Genomic DNA, 19,530 nt, shown 5'->3' with positions numbered 1-19,530 from the left:
CCCCAGCATTCTCTTACAGGAAGACACAGCTGAACAATTGTTTCCTTTCTACCATTTCTATGGTAAAATAACTTCCCATAATTTTAAGATCTTGTATCAAGTGTTTCCATCAGTCATATCCTTTGCAGTCTTGGCAAGTTCTGTTATCTTCAGTTGTTCCTGTTATTGAAGGCATTTCATACCTTTAAACATCCTTACAGCCCTCCTTTGTACACCTTTTTTTTTATCATACCTTTTCAAGAGGGCCAGAACTACATTAAAAAAAAATGTGGTTTCAGCGTCAGTTTACACAATGCCTTCTTATCATTTAATCAGCAATTTATCCAGAACAGGACTTTTGTTCCATGGCATCTTAGTATCTCTAGGAGCCTTCAGCAAGAGATGTGTAGAATGGCTTTTTATAAACCCAGGTAAATAAAGTCCAGCTGATTTAATCCGTCTGTGATGGCTGGTTATAACAGATATTCTTAGATCCCCAATATTATTTTTCTACATGACCTATGTTCTTTGATTATAGTATCTAACAGCTATCCCGAATCGATATCTCTCCAATGTCCCTTAGAGAATTCTCCTCAGTGGAATGTGTGTGAGAGAGGGAAGAAAAAATGGCTGGTTTTTGTACAAGACATGTATAGTCACCACACCAAAGAAAGCACAGGCAAGTTACACTATTTCTGTCACCTTGTGTGCAGATTAAAAGCAGTTCAAAAGCTTTGAAAATCTCCACATTGACACATTTAAAAGTTTAAGCTTGGTTACATTTTACATCCAGCACCACTGGTGCTGGATACAAATCTATATCAAAATAACTCCCTTTTGCAGGTTTTTGTGAACTCTGCATCCAGACAAGGATTAAACTGGCAACAAAACACATCTTAATTCAAATCAGTTTGTTATTCTCAAAGTGTTGTTATAAGCAAAAATGAGGACATGCCTTATTTGAGAAGCCAAGAATTTAATGTTCATGTAACTGAAACTTCAGTAGACTTAAATAAAATGCAATACATGGTTACTGAGATTTTACTCCAGTTACTAAGTTTCACAGTCCCTATTATCCAACTAAATAAATACTTCTCACTGTATGAAAAACAATAAATTTAAACTGTTGCACAGAAAAGCACACAAGCACATGCACACACACTGAGTGGGGTGTGGTGTTTCTGACTGGGTTTCCTCCTCTTCCTTGCCAAGAGGAATGTGATGTTGGCAACTTCTTCCTCACTCTAGGTTCCACTTGGGGCTGTTTTCATGTTTGCTGATGCTTCAATGGACCTTGCTTTTTTCACTGGCCTGCAAGTGCATCTCGTCTGCATTTACAATATACAGTGCATTTTTCTTGTGTTGGATAATGCTGTCTGCTCTCTTGTGCTCCTAACACTAGTTTTGTCCAGTTTCAAGTAGTGAATATCTTTCTTTAATTTACTATTGATGAGTATTTGCATCCTTAGTGTGATTCCAACCTTCCTCTTATCAACCCATGCCTGTATTTGTCTAGACCACATCCAGTATTCCCACTTTGAAGGCCTTACTGTTATTCCTGTATAATTGCACTGGCTGCTGTATGTGTGAGTCCCAAATGCATCATTCGATGTAGAATAACCAGCTGCCACCATTGCCTCTACAAAAATTATTACATCATGTGATTAAAATAAGCAAAAGTACATAGAATGGGGAGTAGCTGTCAGATCACTAGGGGGGGAAAAAAAAAATTGTTACAGCTAAGCAAGCTAAACCAAGGTTACCAGTCAGGCTGAGACAAGTTCAGCCAAAGAGGAGAACCATAAAACTACTCTAATAACCACCAGATTAAAGAGGCATCATTTACAACAAAAAGATTAGCAAAATAACTTGCTGTTTTCTATACATAGCTGTAGATCCAAATTGAAACAGGAGAAAGTTGTGTATGCTTATGTTATGGGTGCTATGTCAGTCTTTAAGCGTGATGTGATCCAAAATGAGCAGTTCTGCTGAAATTCTGAGTTCTTGCTAGGGAAGGGATTGCTTGGGGCTTGCTGTAGTCTGGCCTTGGGCAGACGCTGCCAATAGCAGTCGGAATTTGCTGCCTGTGCTCCTGAAGAACAGCTTGTGCTTGAGACTCCGTGAGTAGGTCCTCTTTGTGTTCTCCAGCACAGTTTTGTGGCATGAACCAAAGTGCAGCAAGAGGGAATGGTCCTGATCGGAATGAAAATACTCATGCAGGTATGCCTTGTATCGGTTCAGAACCATGGTGAGTCAAGCTTTTAAGTGGCATTTTTTACTTACTGGAGCATTTCCCAGTAGTGAAGGAAGAAATTAAGGAATTAGGACTGGACCAGGAAGCTAAACAAAATGTGTGAAACGTGAGAGGGATATGAGGTCTCATGATAAATGCACTCAGGCAACCAGTGAGATACTTCTGCAAGGACCATGATGAGATATGAGATGTAGCTGCAAGAGACCAGGATCATCTACACATAGATCAAGCTGAAAAATGGAAAAGCACTGTCTGCAAGCCTAGATATACTCATGCTTCAGTGGGAGGAAAAAATGGAAAGTAACAATGTTGAAAGACGAGCACAGTTCAAGTTGAATCTCATTCTGTTAGGCCAGTCCTTACTTGTAATGTCTTGATCTCTTTCATGACAGCTGGGGCAGGAGACACTAGGCTATATAAAATGCTAGCCAGCATCTTGAATTACAAAAGGCAGGGAGAAAAGACCTGATTCTGTGGTGAAACCATCCACTCAGAAAAAGCTTTTCAATGCAAAAGTAATAACTGCATGCTATTAGCTGTAATCGTAAACCTAAGCTAATATAATGTTGTTTTTATTCCCACTGAGTGATTTCACTGTGAGTCTGGTCTTTTGCATCTTCTTAATCCCTTCACATGCTACTTTGTGCATTTTCCTTTCTAATGCTCTGCTTCTTTACCTGCTGTCCGTGTGCCACATGCAATTTTAGTGAGCATGCAGGATTATCTGTTTAGCAGTAGCTAGCACTGGCTGGCATTTGCATGCTACCTCTTTTCAATTCAATTACTGACTGTGCACAGGGCAGTAATTGCAGTTTCAGAAAGCTAAGGTTAATGAGTAAATTGAGTTTATGTCTTCCTGGGTCACAAGATAAAAATTGTGGATAAAATGTATTTGTATAGGAGAGATTTAAATAGTGGTGGTTGTGTCAGGCTGCACTGGAAGCTCATAAAGAAAGTTTAGGTGTCTGCTGAAATAGAAAATGTCATTGATAATGAAACTCAAAGGAGGATGGAAGAGAGCTATTCTGAACAGTTCAACTTCTCCTTTTCCTCCTAATGGACACACCATGCAATTTGGCCAGTAATAAAAAGTGAGCTTCAGTTTTTCTGCAATGAGACCAACTTTTGCTATGCACTACACAATTCTAAGTAGGCATCATAAGTAAATATCAGTGTTTGAGAGACAAAAACAACTAAAAGAGGGGTTTGTCTGATGAAGTGGTCTAAATTAAAATTAGACATTTTCTTCCAGGTGCCTGCCCATCTCTCAAAAAGCAATCCCTACAGTAAATCACTTATCAGTTTGATCTGCAGGCATCAGGGTTCTTTAATTGAATCAGTCATCCGGTTCTAATCAGCTGCCATCCAGAAATTGAATTCCTATTGAATTAATATGGAGCTCTTTTGTATGCTTCAGTTATCAAAAAACTTTAGCAAGTCAGTGGTTTCAGAGAAAAGTAACTTGTCAGGTCTCTTCCATGAGAAGAGGAGGAGGTTATGCTGCAGTGATGGCTTTCTCAAAGCAGTGTGCCTTTAAAGGTCCACATCTCCCTCCTGTAGCAAAACAGAAGAGTAATTAAGATTAATAAGAGGTGAATGCAAATGTGGGTAGGTGTGTGGGACAGCCAGACCTCATGTCTCAAGTGCTGCACACCAGGTGGTAACTCAGCTGGGAGTCAGATCTGTCCTGCCTTGCTTGGGCCACTCAGTGCCTTATGCTTTCCTCCTTTCCTTAGATCTCCTCACTCTCCTGTGAGGAGTTTTCCTCCTTTCCTTAGATCCCCTCACTCTCCTGTGAGGAGTTTCAGTAGGGTGGGCCTGTGTCCTTCCTCCTCTGGCACACTGCAGTAGCACATCTGGACAGCCTCATCTTTGCTCTCCGTTAAAAGCTCCTCATTAGAAAGTGTCTCAGCCATGGCTAGCACCTTGACCTCTCTCCTCAGTGAGAGAGGGACATCCATTGTCCCCTTCTGACTCATTTTACCCCATGCAAAGCTGTGTTAGTGAGAGCTCAGGAGCTCAGTAACAACTCAGGGCTTCAACCACTCTGTGTGCCTGGCCACTGCTACTTTAGGGAAGAGAATTACAGGAGTGGTTATGGATAAAATTAAAATGGAAAATGGAAAATGGATGGGAGTATGTCACAAGTAGATTGGACTTACATGCGAGAGTGAAAGTGGAAAAGGAGGAAGACATGAGACTAGTCAAGCAAATATTGGCAAGGAAATTGTCCTCCTTAGGAGTAAACCTGTATTGTCAGGCTGTCAGATTTAGTGGGGGAAGTGCCTGCCTTGTCAGCTCTAGCTGAGCCAAGCTGAGCTCCTGGTGTGCCCAGATGAGCCACCAAAGCAGCCTCTGGCCACTCAGAAGGGAGCTGGCTGAGCACTGTGCACACCAGCACCCCTCTGGCAGCCCCAGCAAGCAGGGCTCAGACCCTTGGACCAGGATCCAAGGAGCTGTCATATGAAAGTCCCATCCCATGCATGGACCCACTGGACAGGACTGCCAGGAGCCTCCAGAGCACTACTGTAGGGGGAGCAGAATTAGAAGGAATGGAATGAAGGAAGTAAGAAAGAAGCAGCCAGGTTGAAATGGAAGAGAGAAACTGAAGCAAATGTTGACAATATTAAAAGCATAGTCTAGATCTTGCCAACAAAATCATTAGCGTATGAGTGGAAGCATCTTTCAACTAGAAATGGTCTGTATGTACTTTGTTTCTGAAACATACAATATGTCAGGCTACATTTGTGGTGGACAGAAAACTTCAACCCTCATCTTTTCTTGAAACTATGTCAACTTCAGCAGCAAAACCTCTTTTTCTAGCATTGCAATATTTAATATGACATTCCAAGTGATGTGCAAGACAGTAGAACCAAAAGGGAGATGCATTAATGTAGGTAAGTATTTTCTGCATTTTCTGTCCTGGTTTCATCTGGGACAAAGTTAATTTTTTTCCTAGTAACTGGTCCAGTGCTCTGTTTTGGATTTAGTATGACAGTAACTTAAATTTAAGTTTTGAAACACATTGCTGTTTCCCATTGTTGCTGAGCAATTTACAGCACTTTTTAGCTTCTTGTGCCCTGACAGTGAGAAGGCAGGAGAGGCACATGCTGGGAGGGGACAAAGCTTGGAGAGCTGACCCCAGCTGACCCAAGGGATATCCCATACCATATGGCATCATGCTCTCTATATGAGCTGGGGGGGAGCTGGCTGGGGGCCACTGCTCAGGAACTGACTGGTACCAGTTGGTGGTGAGCTATCACACTGTGCAACACTTGATTTGTATATTCAAATTATTATATTTTATAATGATTATTTTCTTAATTGTCTGCCACATGAAATTGTCTTTATCACAACCCATGACTCTGAGTCTTCCTACTCTCTCCTCCACCCCACTGGTAGGGAGGGCAGTGGTTGAGAGGCTGTGTGATGCTTAGTTGCCAGCTGGGGGTAAACCACAACAATTGGATGAACCTACTTAATGCCCATTGCATTACACCCTTTTCTTCCTCCCCTGTGGATACACAAGAACCTAAGCATATGTCAGGTAGTCTGAAAATGTTGCTGGCATTGAGAAGGGACAAATGTCCTTGACCCCTTGCCCGTGGCAGAGCTGTAACTTAGGAATCCCTCAAATTCTGAATTGGAAAAATGAAAGCATTTTCTCCCGTTTGTTTATATTTTATGATAATGCAGGATAACAAAGGTATATTCTGGTATTTCTTTTCCTCCATACCCAAATTTTGCTAATTTCTACATAATATTGCCTATATTCCACAGTTCTTCTGGTCTGATGAAGAGAAGAGATGAGATGATCTCATGAGATAAGAGTGATCTCTCATAAGGACTGGTAGTTATTTTTCAGAGATTTCCAGAACCATATTTCCTAATATTTCCATAACCAAGATGGATGTTTCTAAGGGAATAACTACATGAGTGCTCGCAGCTGTGTTCAAAACATAGTGCAGCCAAAGTCTGTTGTGAGTGCATGTTACACACCCAAAATTCAGTTCCAGACAGTGTTGGGGCTGCATTTTAAGAGATCATTTTAGTTCCTAGGCCTCTTAATGCTAATAAAAATTCTTACTGTTGCAGGATTAGTCAATGGCAAAATCCATCTGAAAGATGTCTTTTTTTTTCCAGTGAAACTGTGGGTGGAGGTTTGGGTTTGCATCCTTACTCTCTTAACTATTCTTTATTCCTGGCCAAAGCAGAATTGGTTGGGATTGTGATCCTGAGCCTCTTTAAATAACCATTTATTGGTTCTGTTTTTCTCATTATAGGAACAAATTTCAGATCTGAGATTTGGGTGTCTCTGTAGCTCTTTCCTAGGCTCTACATTATTATATTAGCTTGTGGCTCTAGTCCTGAAAAAGAATGTAATTTCATCCTCACATTTCAAAAGGTTAATCTCTTCTCATCAACAATAAGGGGTCACATCATGTGGCAGGGGAAAAAAAAAATATCATACATCTGAATTTCCTACCCATGTGAGCAGTTAAAAAATGAACAGGAGTGGGAAGGAGTCATCACATCATGTACTAACTCATCTAAATCTGGATGCTTAAATTAGGTTCCTCCACCAAGTGGAATCAGAACGAGTCATCTCTGTCACTGTTAGGAAAGCCAAGAGAGATTAGGCCCCTAATTTATTTATCAAAATATTTGATTGTTCTTTATTATGCATTAAATATCTTATAAATGTGCTCTGATTATCTTGCCTTCTTCCCAGCCTCTCAGCCTCTTAAACTGCTAACTTAATGATCCTGCTGAACTTTCAGAAATATACCAGAAGTGCTTCTCCGGAGCTCTAGAGCAACAGGAAACAAAGAAACTTGAAGAAAGCCAAGACAAAAAAATGTTCAGAAAAAAATTCCAGAGATGAAGGGGAGGAGCTGCAAATGTGTGTCACAGCCACAACAGTAGCTGCTGTTCTCACCCCACATGGGCTGTGAGAACTTAATGAGCAAAATTGTCCAAGCACTTAATAAATACTGGGGTTGAAGGGCTGAAGAAGGTCATGTTTTAAAGACCTAACTGCAGGCAATTGATCATGATGGGGCTAACAGGGTTTTTCTAGGAGGCAAAAGTGTGACTCCAGCAGAGCCATAGACGCAGGACCTGTCATTGGAAGGGCCACCAAGCTCTTGGCCCTCACAAGTGGATGCCCAGCATCCCCTGTGGGGCTATAAGGGCTCCACTGCTGCAACAGCCTTCCTCCCATTGGCTTCAGCAGCCTAAATGTTGCAGGAACCTTTAATCTGAGCCTAGCTAGATGAAAGCTGTTACACGTGTAACTAGCAATGCCGTAATGGCAGCTTTGATTACAGTGTAGGTATCTTCAAAAATAGATGATCTTGGGAATCAAGGTCAGGACGTGATTATGAGAATTACAGGCTTTCCTAAAAGTGCTGAGGAAAACAAAAACACAAACTGAGAAACTTATTGATTCTTCCATTTTAACCCTGATGACCAGCTACATCAAACTGATCTGCCGGGAGCCATCACAGACAAATCCACAATAAAAGAAACACCACGTGGATCGGCAGCAGACATCAGAAACCTTCCCTGAGGAGAGGTAAGGAATGTAGAGCTGCCCTTGTCGCTTCTCCTTTGGTAAATGACTACTCAAAAACCCTAATTAAGTTTCCATCTTTAAAATGTGATTTCCATTTGGTCCCTGAGGTTTAAAAATAGTGAAAATATTTCAGCAATTGATGACACTCTCAGTTGTACTAAATTAGAGCGTAGAGGAATTAGGAGTTGCTGCTGGTGGTGTCGTGTAGTAATGGTATCTCCTCTTCTTCTTGCCCTTGCACCAGGTTGCTGTTCCCCACCACCACGCTCCTGGGCAGCAGCCACATACCAGAGAGGCAAATCACATGCCAGTGGTGCTTGATGGTCAGTGTAAGTTTTTTATCACCTTTGAATTCATCTAGCCCTTGAATCCCTTCATTCAGCCTTGCCCACAGGCATGCATCTCCAATCTTTTCTTACATACGCAGGCTTGGGAAAAGAGTTAACAATTTTGCCTTTGTGGGTGTTTTTTACAACAGCTTAACTTTACTGACCAGTATGGAAATTCTCTAGATTTGCACTGCTGTGAACTAAACTGGGCTCAGGGGAACCGTGTGTGTGGGTTATAGACTCCTTAATTGCATGTGGGCAGCATTGTCCTCTGACTCAGAAATATCTTTGCCTTGGGAAAAAAAATAATATACTCCCAAAAAATTATTGTTGTTCTCCATTCACAGACTTGATCTCTTTAACATTGCCCTGCATTTGTCATCACAAAATTTATTGGATAAATGGCAAAAAAGGCTATTAGTTGTTTCCACTGAAATATGTGAGTGATAAACACATCTGTTATATGAACAGATGTGAGAATTCTTTACAGATATGGGAATTCTTTACAAATCCATTTCTCACACTGTTATACTCCTGTACAGTAATTAGGCATGTTTTTGATTGAACAGTCCCTGATTCAAAAGCATCTCACCTGCTCTTAATATGAAGGCAATAAAAGCGTAGCCATGTGCTGTGTTTCTGGCACAGCTTCAGCTCTTCCACATTACTTAAATCATGACCATATATTCCAGTTAGCTTAGGCTTCAGGCTTTAAAAGCTCAATGTGAGTAATGAAGGGAAAGCAATCTGATTAGCTGGTGGAACTGACTAAAAGGCACCTTCATTACAAAGGGGCTTAAAAAAGGAGTAAAACGACATGAAATGGATTAAAGGTATAATAATAATGATAGTATCAAACAGCATAACAAAGAAAAATATCTGCATTCAACTAATATTAATATTTAATAGATGGCACAGGCATGTCCATGGCTTTATATTCTTCTGTTTTAATGATCTTTACCACAGCTTGAGGTCCTTTGTCTTGTCCCCTTCTACTGACAGCAGCTGGAGGAGACATAGATTAAAACAAGGGTAATTTCCCCATGGTCATTGCTTGGCACTATTTCTGCTTTGCTCAGCCATGAACGGAAGTTTAAAGGATGAAGTACTGTCACTCAGGCTGATTCTCCCCTCCACCCCATCTTACCAGGGTTAACCACTCAACCAGTCACCACGGAAACACGTGGCTCCTTTGCCACCCCACAGCCTCATATTGGGAATGGCACCATAATCTCATTAGGAGGTTGAATTTGCCATTGAAGCTTGAATTCCCATAACAGGAGGGGAGTGGACTAATGCAATTAAGCAAATTAGTGTTTTGAGCCACTGTATGATATCTGTCCAATACCGTGAGCAAAGACAAGGTAGCTTTCTTCCACTCCTAAAAAAAAAAAAAAAGTCAACAAAACCAATACTCCAGTTCTCTCCCCACAGGATGTTCAGGGAAATACTGTAGTCTCCTCTCAGCTGTAAATGTCTTTAAAAATGGGAAGAAAATTTTTCACTTGACCTAAAACTGGAATTGTTTGCCTTTCTTTTTCCCAGTGCTTGGATCCCAGTGGTTCTGATTATTTTTATCGGTGTAATGTTTATGCTTCTAAAGGTAAAGTAAGTAAAACCAGAACATTTTGTTTGCACTTTTCTTATGGTATGTGACAGTGGTTACCAGATCAGAACAAAACTCCTGTTGATTTCAAATCTATTTTGATGTGAAGTGTTTCTTAACTCTTTTAAAATACACTAGATTTTCAAGAGATAATTCCAGCATATTCAGTAATTCTCTAGAAATGCAGATTATTAAATGCCTAAAGCAGCGCTTTTCTGCCTTTTGTTGTGGGGTTTTGAGGCTAATCCAGTTCCCTCCTCCCTCCCTCACCCTGCCAAGTAAACAAAGCCGCAAAAGCGGACTGTAGCAAGAATCAGGAACCATAAATCTTTGAATAATATCCTGGCACAGGAGTTTCAAAAGCAACATATTTCTCTGAGAGCCCAGGGGACAGTGCGAGGGAGACAGGGAAGGAAGGGAGCAGTGGTACCCTCCTGAGGATAATGCTGCTCTCTCCATCACAGCATTTTTTCCTGGGGAGGTAGAAGTTGGAATGGCATGGGTAGGATCTAGGAGCCTCTTACGCATATCAATTACCGAGGAGGTTTTGCCGCTGGCTGCTCGCTGCCTCTTCATCTTTGAATGAGAAAGGCAGGAATAACAAGTGCATTTTAGGGGATGTTATTGTGCTACCACTCATCTCCTCACAAACAAATCCCAGTCTGCCACCAGGCACTGCAGTCAGAAGGAGTGGAAGCATGGGTTATTACTAAATAAGGGCATTGGCTATACACTCAACTTTATATAATACATGGTTCCTACCCTAAGCTGCTTAAAAAATAGATGTATATTATGTAGGCAGTATACATAGTCCCAAAGGATAGTGTAATCTTAACATTTTTTCCTGAAAATGCGAGGGACTTCAAGACTGAGTCAGTGCTGAGAATATCTGTCACAAGCTTGAAAATAGAACACAGTGTAGATAATGCCGTGGTTATTTGAAAAGCGTCACGAAGCTGGGTATTTCAGTGGCCACAAACTCCCAAAATGTCAGAGCTGAGCTGGTACTGAACAGACACTGATATGTGCTGAAACAGAAAATACAGGACTGAGTCTCACTAACAAAATAAGCTCTGCGCTGTGATGGCAATATCCATACAGTTTGGATTAAAGTATTTTGATATTTATGGTATCAGATCCGATAAGGACAAATTTTTTAAAAAATCATGCATTTAAATATTGTTTTTCCTCCTGGTACCATTACAAAACAGAATCAAGGGTTGAATTACTTTCCTATGTGAGTTCTTATGTAACACTGTAAAGTAGTCCTGTTTTGCCTATTTGGTTTTTCCCTTTTATCATGTTTGGATTTAAATGTAGCCTTAATCCTGCATATCCTGCTTTGAAAAGCTTAGATATGTAATGTATTGTATGGTATTCTTTAAAAGGCTTTGCTCTTTACTGTGTGGTAGCCTTGAGTTAACAATATAGATTTCAATTCTTAACCTTATATTTGATAGTTTTTCTTGGGCTCTATTCTACATTTCATACAACGTAAAATTTCAAATATACGTATTAATTGGTACGTATTCTTGAAAGTTCCTCAGGGATAAACACCATAAATATGTCATTTCAGGGAGGAAAAAAAAAAGATAAATTGACGCCACATTTTGTATCCTTCATGGAAGGCTGTGACTGCTGTCCCTGCAGTGGATGGGTGTTACTTGCTCTTGAGGAGGTGAGGCAGGAAAGCACTGCCAAGTACCCATAGGTTTTCCTGGTCACCTTTCATCCCATAGTGAGGTAATGAGTTCACTGAGCAGCTTTTCTCTTTTTCCCTCTCCTTCCCTGTTCTCTTTTTGATGATATATTTACTGGCACTCTGACTTTCCATCACACAAAGGTTTCAAAAGGTAGTTTACACAGCTCACCTGTACTACAGATGAGACATTAAAAAAACCACCAAAATGCAGCTCTGCAGCTGCATCTCTGCCTTGACCTACTGCCAGACTTAAACACAATGGTTTCAAACTCTGAAAGCCTCTGGCATCTTTCTTACCCTTATTATATTTTATGCTTGGAAAAAGCATGAAGCACGCACGGGTAGCCCCGTGAAGATGGGAGGATAAGACCTTTAAAAATTATGCTGCAGGCAACAAGGATTTGACGAGAGGAGTAATTTGACGAGAGGCTCAAAGGACAAAGGGGATTTTAATACTCTGAATGGGCAGGAGTTAGAAGAGAAGAGAAAGCAGGAGATGGAGATAAACAAAGGCAGGGATATGCTTCAGGGAAAGTGTAGTAAAGGAAGAGAATCTAAACACCAAAAGTGAACCTCCCTTTTTATCCTCTTTTTGTGTTTCATACAGTCACATCAGCACAATAGATATTCATCTAGACCACAGGATCCATTGATAACTTTTTCATTTCTTCAGGGGTCTGTTAAAATAGTGCATGGCTTTGCCTCCTGAAATAGTGAACTCCTGTCTTGAATGGAAAAAGGATGGTGTACTGACCCAAAAATTCAAGCAACTAAAGAGAGCTTTAAAGTTACAAAATGTGATAAACTTAAAAATAATCAGCAACAATTGCCAGTTTAATAGGTATTACAAATCTTTCTTGGCCTTCAGTGAAGGGATTTTATGAAAACAAATAAACATCTCTGGAATGTGGAGAAAACAGATTTTTAGTACAAAAGTCCAAAAGAAATGAGAAGGCAACCTGTTGTGTGGCTTATAGAGGCACTGCCACATCAAAATGAATTGTTGTTGACAGACAGCAAAAAGGATGAGTCAGGTGTGTATTCTTCATGCAGGTGATGGCTGTCATGCCATAATGTTTTACATTATTGTTTACTGTTTATTGCTAAAGGGAATTGTCCCAGTTTTAATACCAGCACTTTGCCTGAATAAATCCCACATGCCTGTTTTTTGGAAAAAGTAATATTGATTCACATAGAGCAGGTGACTAAGAGCAAAGCAGAATATCAGGGAAAAAAGACAAAAATAATGAATCCTTAGTGTTCTTTTGCCGGAAAGGCTCTAGTTATGATGCAAATGATACAAAATTAATGTATTCATGAATTAAAAATGAGAGGTGGCACAAACATAAACTCATTGTTGTTGAAATGGAATTGCACTGCTGTGTTCCTCATGAATTGCCACGTTATGCTGAGACTCCTCAGAGCAAAGCTGCTCCCCTTTGGAGGGGTGAAAGGCTTCTGCCCTGCACAACACAGAAAACTGAGGGACATCCTCGTGCAAGGAAGCTCTGTGTGTGTGTGGTGGATCTGCTGGAGGGAGGCACAGCCAGCAGGTGTTGTGCACAGCCACGGTGTCTCATGGAGCCTCCACCAGTCCCTTCCCCTCCCCATATTCCATATTCTTCATTCACTAGGAAAGGGTGTGTGGCAAGTGAAAGAGAGGGAGGTACAAGTCATTGTCAGGCTGCACTGGGATAGTTTTCCAAATATACTGTAATAGGAAGTATGTCCTAGACCTAGGGGCATTTTATTATGGTAGGAAGGTAATTTTATCTGTAGGCTTGCTTTTCTTTTTCTCCTCATACATATTTTGTCTCCTTCCCCCCAAATTTTCCACTTTGCTTTGTGATGATGATAAATTTGCAGAATTCTGTGTGTGCAATGTAACTTACAATCTGATGCTAGTTGTCTGTAAGGTGTGCCAAAACAGGCTCAGCACAGATCTTCATAAAATGATGAAAGGTTAATCTAGTTCTCATCTCTGAGTTGTTCTCAGCACACACAGCTACAATGCCCGCTGGCTGGGGCTTCAGATAATGTTGGCCAACACATTTCTTACTTTCAACCCGCAGAGTAAATCCTTTTCCAAGCAAACAAAAGTTATGTCTTTAACTACTGAAATATTTCTTGACTGTCCCAATAAAGAGAAAACATTAAATATGTTCCTGTGATAATCAACTGATCATTTTGGATCTACAAACTCTCTGAGCTTCTCTACTGGTCTTCTATCATTTTCCTTCAAAATACAATTTTTCTCCTCCATTCTGTATTTACTCCTGTTGTTATCCTAAACTTTATTTTATATTTGTTAGTTTAGTTTTTCTTATTGCTGATAAGCTATGATGCAGAATATGTGGTTTCGCTTATATTTAAAAAATCCTGCAGAGTTCTCTCTTATAAACAAAACTGGTGAAGAAAAGTTCATCCCCATTCTGTGTTCAGCTGTCACATTTTCAACTCTAATATACATTTCTTTTTCACGTCACTCAATTTAGTGAATTCTAAATTTTTGGAAACCTCTCTTTATCATATTCACATAAATGTCTTCAGCATTTCTCAAACACATACAAAAGCTATATATGCTGAATGCATTTTAGAAAGAATTATTTGCTCATGTCTAATTCCCAGTCTTGCATGGGTCTAAATTTAGTTGACCATAAAATTTTCTATTATGTAATTTAATTAAGGTTTTCCTAGAGTCTGTCACAGTCTTGAGCCACCGGAATAGTGTTTTGCTATGAGCAAATTTGGTGAATTAAGATGTGCCCTTTCTTTTCTAAATTGCTAATAAACAGGGTGAAAATGCCAACTGTATTGTGATATTCCTTGTCAAGTTCAATCATTAACAGTTTTCCATTTTTTCCAGTTATCCCTGCATACTTTCCACAGTGCAGCAAATTGTTACCTCACTGCAAGATGAACCATCAAGAACCTCTGAAGTCAGATTTTATCAAAACTCTTCAGAAAATTTTTAACTAAGGGGTTTATTGTGCACTTCATAAGCTCTTGGTGTTTAGAAGACTCTTAGATTTACTATGGAATGGCTTCATTTTATTATTTTTAATTAATGGCTATGCTGCATCCAATGCTGAATCATCTTCCGCACTCACACAGAGCGGCAGCTGGTTTGTGATTTCACTTCTGTGCTGACATCCCCTTTTGGAAGGCATATCTTCCTACTCTTTTTTTTCCTCTGGGCTTAATCTAGTCTTACCCAAGCAGTCACAAGCTGTGCTGCCATAGTCAGTGGATTTAGCTTTCTCCAGGGAAACCAGCAGCAGAGGCAGCACGTGCAGGGCTCCAGCCCACACTCCAAACCACGCAGCTCCAGCCCCTCCCTGGGGATGGAAGGCACGAGCCCTTGGGACAGAGAGCCAAGCCCACAGCAGCACAGATGGGAGAAAGGGTGGAAAACCAAACCCAGGTCCCATCTCCTCTCAGCACAGGCTGAGGGGCTGGGCTCAGATGTGAGAACACTCCTGAGACACCCACTGCTGTGGCATCCCTCCAACAAGTGCCTGTTCTGAACAAGGGTCAGAATAAAATTAATTTACGAAGTTGCAGCAGCAGTGTAAGGACAGCAGTGTGAACTTGTAATCACTCCCAGACCAAGACACATATCCAATAAACTGAGGCTTTGGGTTATCTTTTCTTTAATATAAAAAGATCTTCATATGACTATTGGACTAATTATTACATAGGTGAGGCATTTAAATACATTTAACATCACAAGGCTGGTCAGTGCTAGCCCCATGCTGTCACCTCACAATTTTAAATAAAGATTAGCAGAGCTGTAATTCCATTGCCAGGTAAGAAGGTGACAAAGAGATATTTCTTCCCTCAGAAACTGGAGTACAGATTCTAAGCTTTTTTACAACATAACTAGAAAACTTTTCTTCTTCCTTGTTTTTCCTGCCCTGTCAAGAAACTTCAACTCCATTCAGGGCTCAACTCTACAACCTGAATTACAGTAAATCAATTAGTTATCAGGTTGTATCTTATTCTTTATAAAACACCATCATTTATAATACTAAATTATATAAAGCACTGCTTTCATCTAGCCTCAAAAAAGAAAACTCCTAAAGTGTTTTAAAGATACATGGCAAAGTTTTTAGCCTCTTTTGAAATTCTAATAATTCAGTGCTAAGAACACCTCTTTGATGTGCGACAGGTGTCTGCTGATCTAAAAATATTTTTCTGTGAATATTAATTCCATGATTTAGTGAACATTTTTATTGTTGAACTTTCTGTTACTTCTGGTGAAGGGAAACGCCATTCTCCATTCTGCTACCGATAAGAAACAAACTGTAATACCTTACAAGACAAGAAAGTGAGCAAAGTTGCTTCTTTGACTTCTGAATAGGAGGTGCTAGAAATTAAATTAAAAAATTATAGTCAATGACTTACACACTAAAAGAACATTGAACCCTGATAATACCCCTAATACCATTCTTGGTGAGTTATATTGTGCTGAGGTTGTAGGTATTGTATTCTTCCACGTTTCCCACAATCGGTGGTCCATCTTCCAAACATTCCTCCAGTGCATGGAAATCAGTCTTACTTGCTAATACTTCTCTTTGTGTCAGAATAATGCATTCCTGCTCGTTGGCTCTGCTTCTTCTGAGCCTTTAATTTTGGTCCTTAAACACTGTTTGCATGTTCCTTAAAAAGCCCTGATTCCTCAACTCATTGTAGAGCCTTCTCTGTAGTCTAAACTGCAGGAGCTAACTCTGTGCTTGCACCAAAGGTGCTGCGAAACTGAGAGCTTGTGTGTCATGTGGGAAAGCAATGGCATGTCCCAGATTTGGATGGGAGCGTTGGAGAGGAAATTCCTTGTGGAAACACAGGAATTGTGAAGCAGACTTTGGCAATCAGCTTTTCTGAAACCTAGCAGAACAGCAGGTGCACTGAGGACAAAGGAACTCCTAAACCATCACAGTCAGAATATTTGTAAGAAGTAATTGTTTGGGATTTTCAGAGGCAGGAAAAAAACTAAGGAACAGCTGTCTCAAAAAACAATCTTAAATCAAAATGGCTAAAGCTTTGAAAGGACATGGAACTAAAGCTGGAGGTCCTAAATGTTTGGGATAAAATAGAGGTAGATTTATAGAAATTACTAAAAAGGGGTAAAACAAAAAAATACAGCATGTCTGCCCATGCATCTTAAGACAAATTTAAGTGTGAATGAATAAAAATTTGGGGGTTGTTTTCTTCTGGGAAGAGCCTCCTTAGTCATGGTCAGAAAAAAATTGTTGAAGAGCTGCTAAGGGTAGGAAATAATACAGTGGGAATGAAGCACTGTGGAAAAATACTGGCTCTAATTGCTAAATTTGGCACAGATATATCTAGGAAGTTGATCCTACTGAATGTTTGCTATATTGGGGTATTGGTTACTTATCAGAGGTATGTGTGGGTGCAGAATTATATTTTCTGTAACTTTCTTCAGCCAACTGTACCATTAGAAATGGATAATTTGTAATATTCTAAAACTGATGTTTTGCCCAGTGTAAGGTGACACTTTTCTTGCAGGATATCCAAACTAATCATAGTGCCAACCAACAGGCATCTTATTAGTCTGGCTCCTTGGCTTTTAAAATGTCTCATAATTCTGTGAAATATTTCTGGCATTGAGATTCTATCAGACTGCATCTTACAAACAATGCATCCAGTAATGCATATCAATTTCAACAGCCAGAAACTGTGAAAAGCATCCATCTTCAGTAAGTAACAAGTATATGACCCATCTTTCTTTTTTCTCATTGAGCACCTGATAAATTAATGCCACCTTTCTGTGCCAGCTGCACCCTGTCTATGGAGGAAGACCCAAAATGAGCTGTTCCTCTTCTGGTGTCTATGATTAGAGACAGCCTTTGATTCTCAATGATTCTTGACTTATTTGGTCTCTCCCAAATATTGCATCTCATCAAACACAAGTGATCCTTTGGAAGTTAGGGAGCTGGAAAATGAGTGGCACACAGTGGTGTGCTACAGACAATAGCAGATCCCAAGTACTTGTGCCCACAATGGGAAGCAGATGATAAATCTTTAAGTGTGCATGTGGGTGTTTATTGACATCACAGGTGGTTTGTAAGGAGAAAAAGTACAAATTTATTAATATTGGAAACCACAATTTCTTTGTTTAGTTCTAAAAGAGGCAATAACTCTAACAGCAGGGTGTATACTCCTTGGTACAATAGCATGATATATAATTTTGGAGGTTATTTTCCCACTGGAAATGACACTTGGCTGTACTCTGCAGAGATGGTACCATGGGTAACAGACCAAGTCAGTCCTCAGCATGAACTTTTGTGACTCTCAAGTGGGCACCAGACTGGAAAAACTCTGCCTTTGTGGTGCTGAACATAAAGGACTTTACATTCTGTCTCTTTGACATTTCCTTGGATACTGAAGGAGGAGCAGTGCACACTTGGGAACACCCACCTGTAACAGGGTTGTAGATTTCAGCCTGGGCAACACTGACTAACCCAGGGCTGGAGGAACTGGGACAGGAGGTAGCTCCATGTTTGGGAAGAGACTTCACCTATGGGAACCACCTGCTGCTTGCAGAGGGAGCCACAAGCTCCTCCCAGCAAGGGTGCAAGAGCCATGTTTGCTTCCCAGCCTGATCCCAGGAGGTTTCTCACATGCACTCACAAAAGCTCAGCACCAGCAGGAATCACTGACAGCAGCCAGTGAGCCCCGTCAGCCCCTTGGTGTTTAAGGGTCTGGTCTTTAATCCCTGCTGTTTGAGGAAGCTCTAAAGTCAGACTTCCCACTTGCTGCCCTGACACATGGCCACCTCTGCAAGAGGTGAGGTGCTGCTGCTCTCTCCTCCAAGCTGATTGCCTCTGTGGTTGGTGTGGACCCCAAAAATCCCTTTAGAAAGCATTGGTGATAACTGCACAATGCCCAGGGGCTCCACTGCTGGCTCTGAATGGACAAGCATGGACAAGGAAAAATCTCTGGTCATCCATGGAGTTTTATGGCTAAAATGAAGTATACCAAGGGAGTTAGGAGAGTGTGATGTTGGCTGAATGGGTTTTGAAGGATCACGGTTTTGGATGAATGTGCCTAACATCTCATGCTCTTCTTCTACTGCTAAAGTCCCTTACAGGAGCTGGTCATGCAATTATTTCCATTCCCTGATTGAGTTATGGCAATTAGTAATGTCATTACTGTAGGACAGAAGCTCCAGTGAAGAACTGAGACCTCTAATAATCAGGTTTTGTACAAATAAAGAGCTAGACAGCCTAGATGTAACTCCTGGGAGCAGGAATAAATCTTTTAAAAAAGGTCTTTGGGGCTTTGAATCAATCCCTCAGGGAGAAAGAGCAGTTGAGGGAGAGCTTGCAAAAAAAAAAAAAAAAAAGAAAAAAAAGGATTTGTGAATTTGTGAACTTGAAAATGTCATGCACTTTTCTGTTGAAGCTATGTCTCATTGCTGTTGTTAACATGTCACTGTAACACCTGCTGGCCCTGATTAGGATTCCTCTGGGATGGTATAATCACAGAGCACAATGTGGCCACAAAGAAATTACAGCTCATGATCTGCAACATATAAAGGGAGAATAATAATAGACTCAACTGGATTTATGCTGGGTTATCCATACATATGGCCTGTATGGATGCATTTGTGTCTTCATTTACTATTTTGATTTAGCTCTGTAAACACCAGTGCTCCCTCATAACTCTGAGCCTGGCCATTAGAAGTTGGCTGCTCTTGTGGTGTCATTGAAGAAGATCTCAAATAGGGATTTGAAATAGGAGAAAATAACAGCTTAGACTTAGGCTACTGTAAGCTGGGCTGGCTGAGGGGCAAATTTACATTTAGATTGAGCCTCTTCACATCTTCTCTAAGTAATTGTAAACTCTCTCATGCCTCAGCCCAAGAAAAGAATTTAGGCAGTCCTGCACTGCCAAAAACTGTCTTATGCTTTGTAAGATGTGTGATAGCTAATCTAAGTAGTCAGGCTTAGCATCCACTTTTCATAATTATTTGTGCAAATACAGCTCAGTTATCAAATGTCAGCATTAATCAGACAAAGGATATCAGCATTGCCAAAATAAACATGTTGTAAAAGT

At 40.4% G+C, this 19,530-nt stretch overlaps 1 long non-coding RNA gene across 2 annotated transcripts; it reads left to right on the top strand.

Annotated features, from left to right (window-relative positions):
- Positions 1-267: 267 nt before the first annotated feature.
- LOC120500839 lies at positions 268-19,530 on the top strand. 2 transcript variants are annotated; one of them, XR_005627186.1, is made up of 4 exons: positions 268-7,811; positions 8,056-8,134; positions 9,686-9,743; positions 14,315-19,530. It is a non-coding gene; the product is annotated as an uncharacterized LOC120500839 (long non-coding RNA). The 2 variants fall into 2 exon arrangements; XR_005627185.1 differs by lacking the exon at positions 14,315-19,530 and having other exon boundaries at positions 9,686-11,277.

This window comes from Passer montanus, unplaced genomic scaffold (assembly GCF_014805655.1).
Source record: "Passer montanus isolate IOZ18808 unplaced genomic scaffold, ASM1480565v1 scaffold19, whole genome shotgun sequence".
Lineage (NCBI taxonomy): Eukaryota > Metazoa > Chordata > Aves > Passeriformes > Passeridae > Passer > Passer montanus.
The sequence above is the reverse complement of the archived record's forward strand: the minus strand, read 5'-3'. Positions and strand labels throughout refer to the sequence as shown.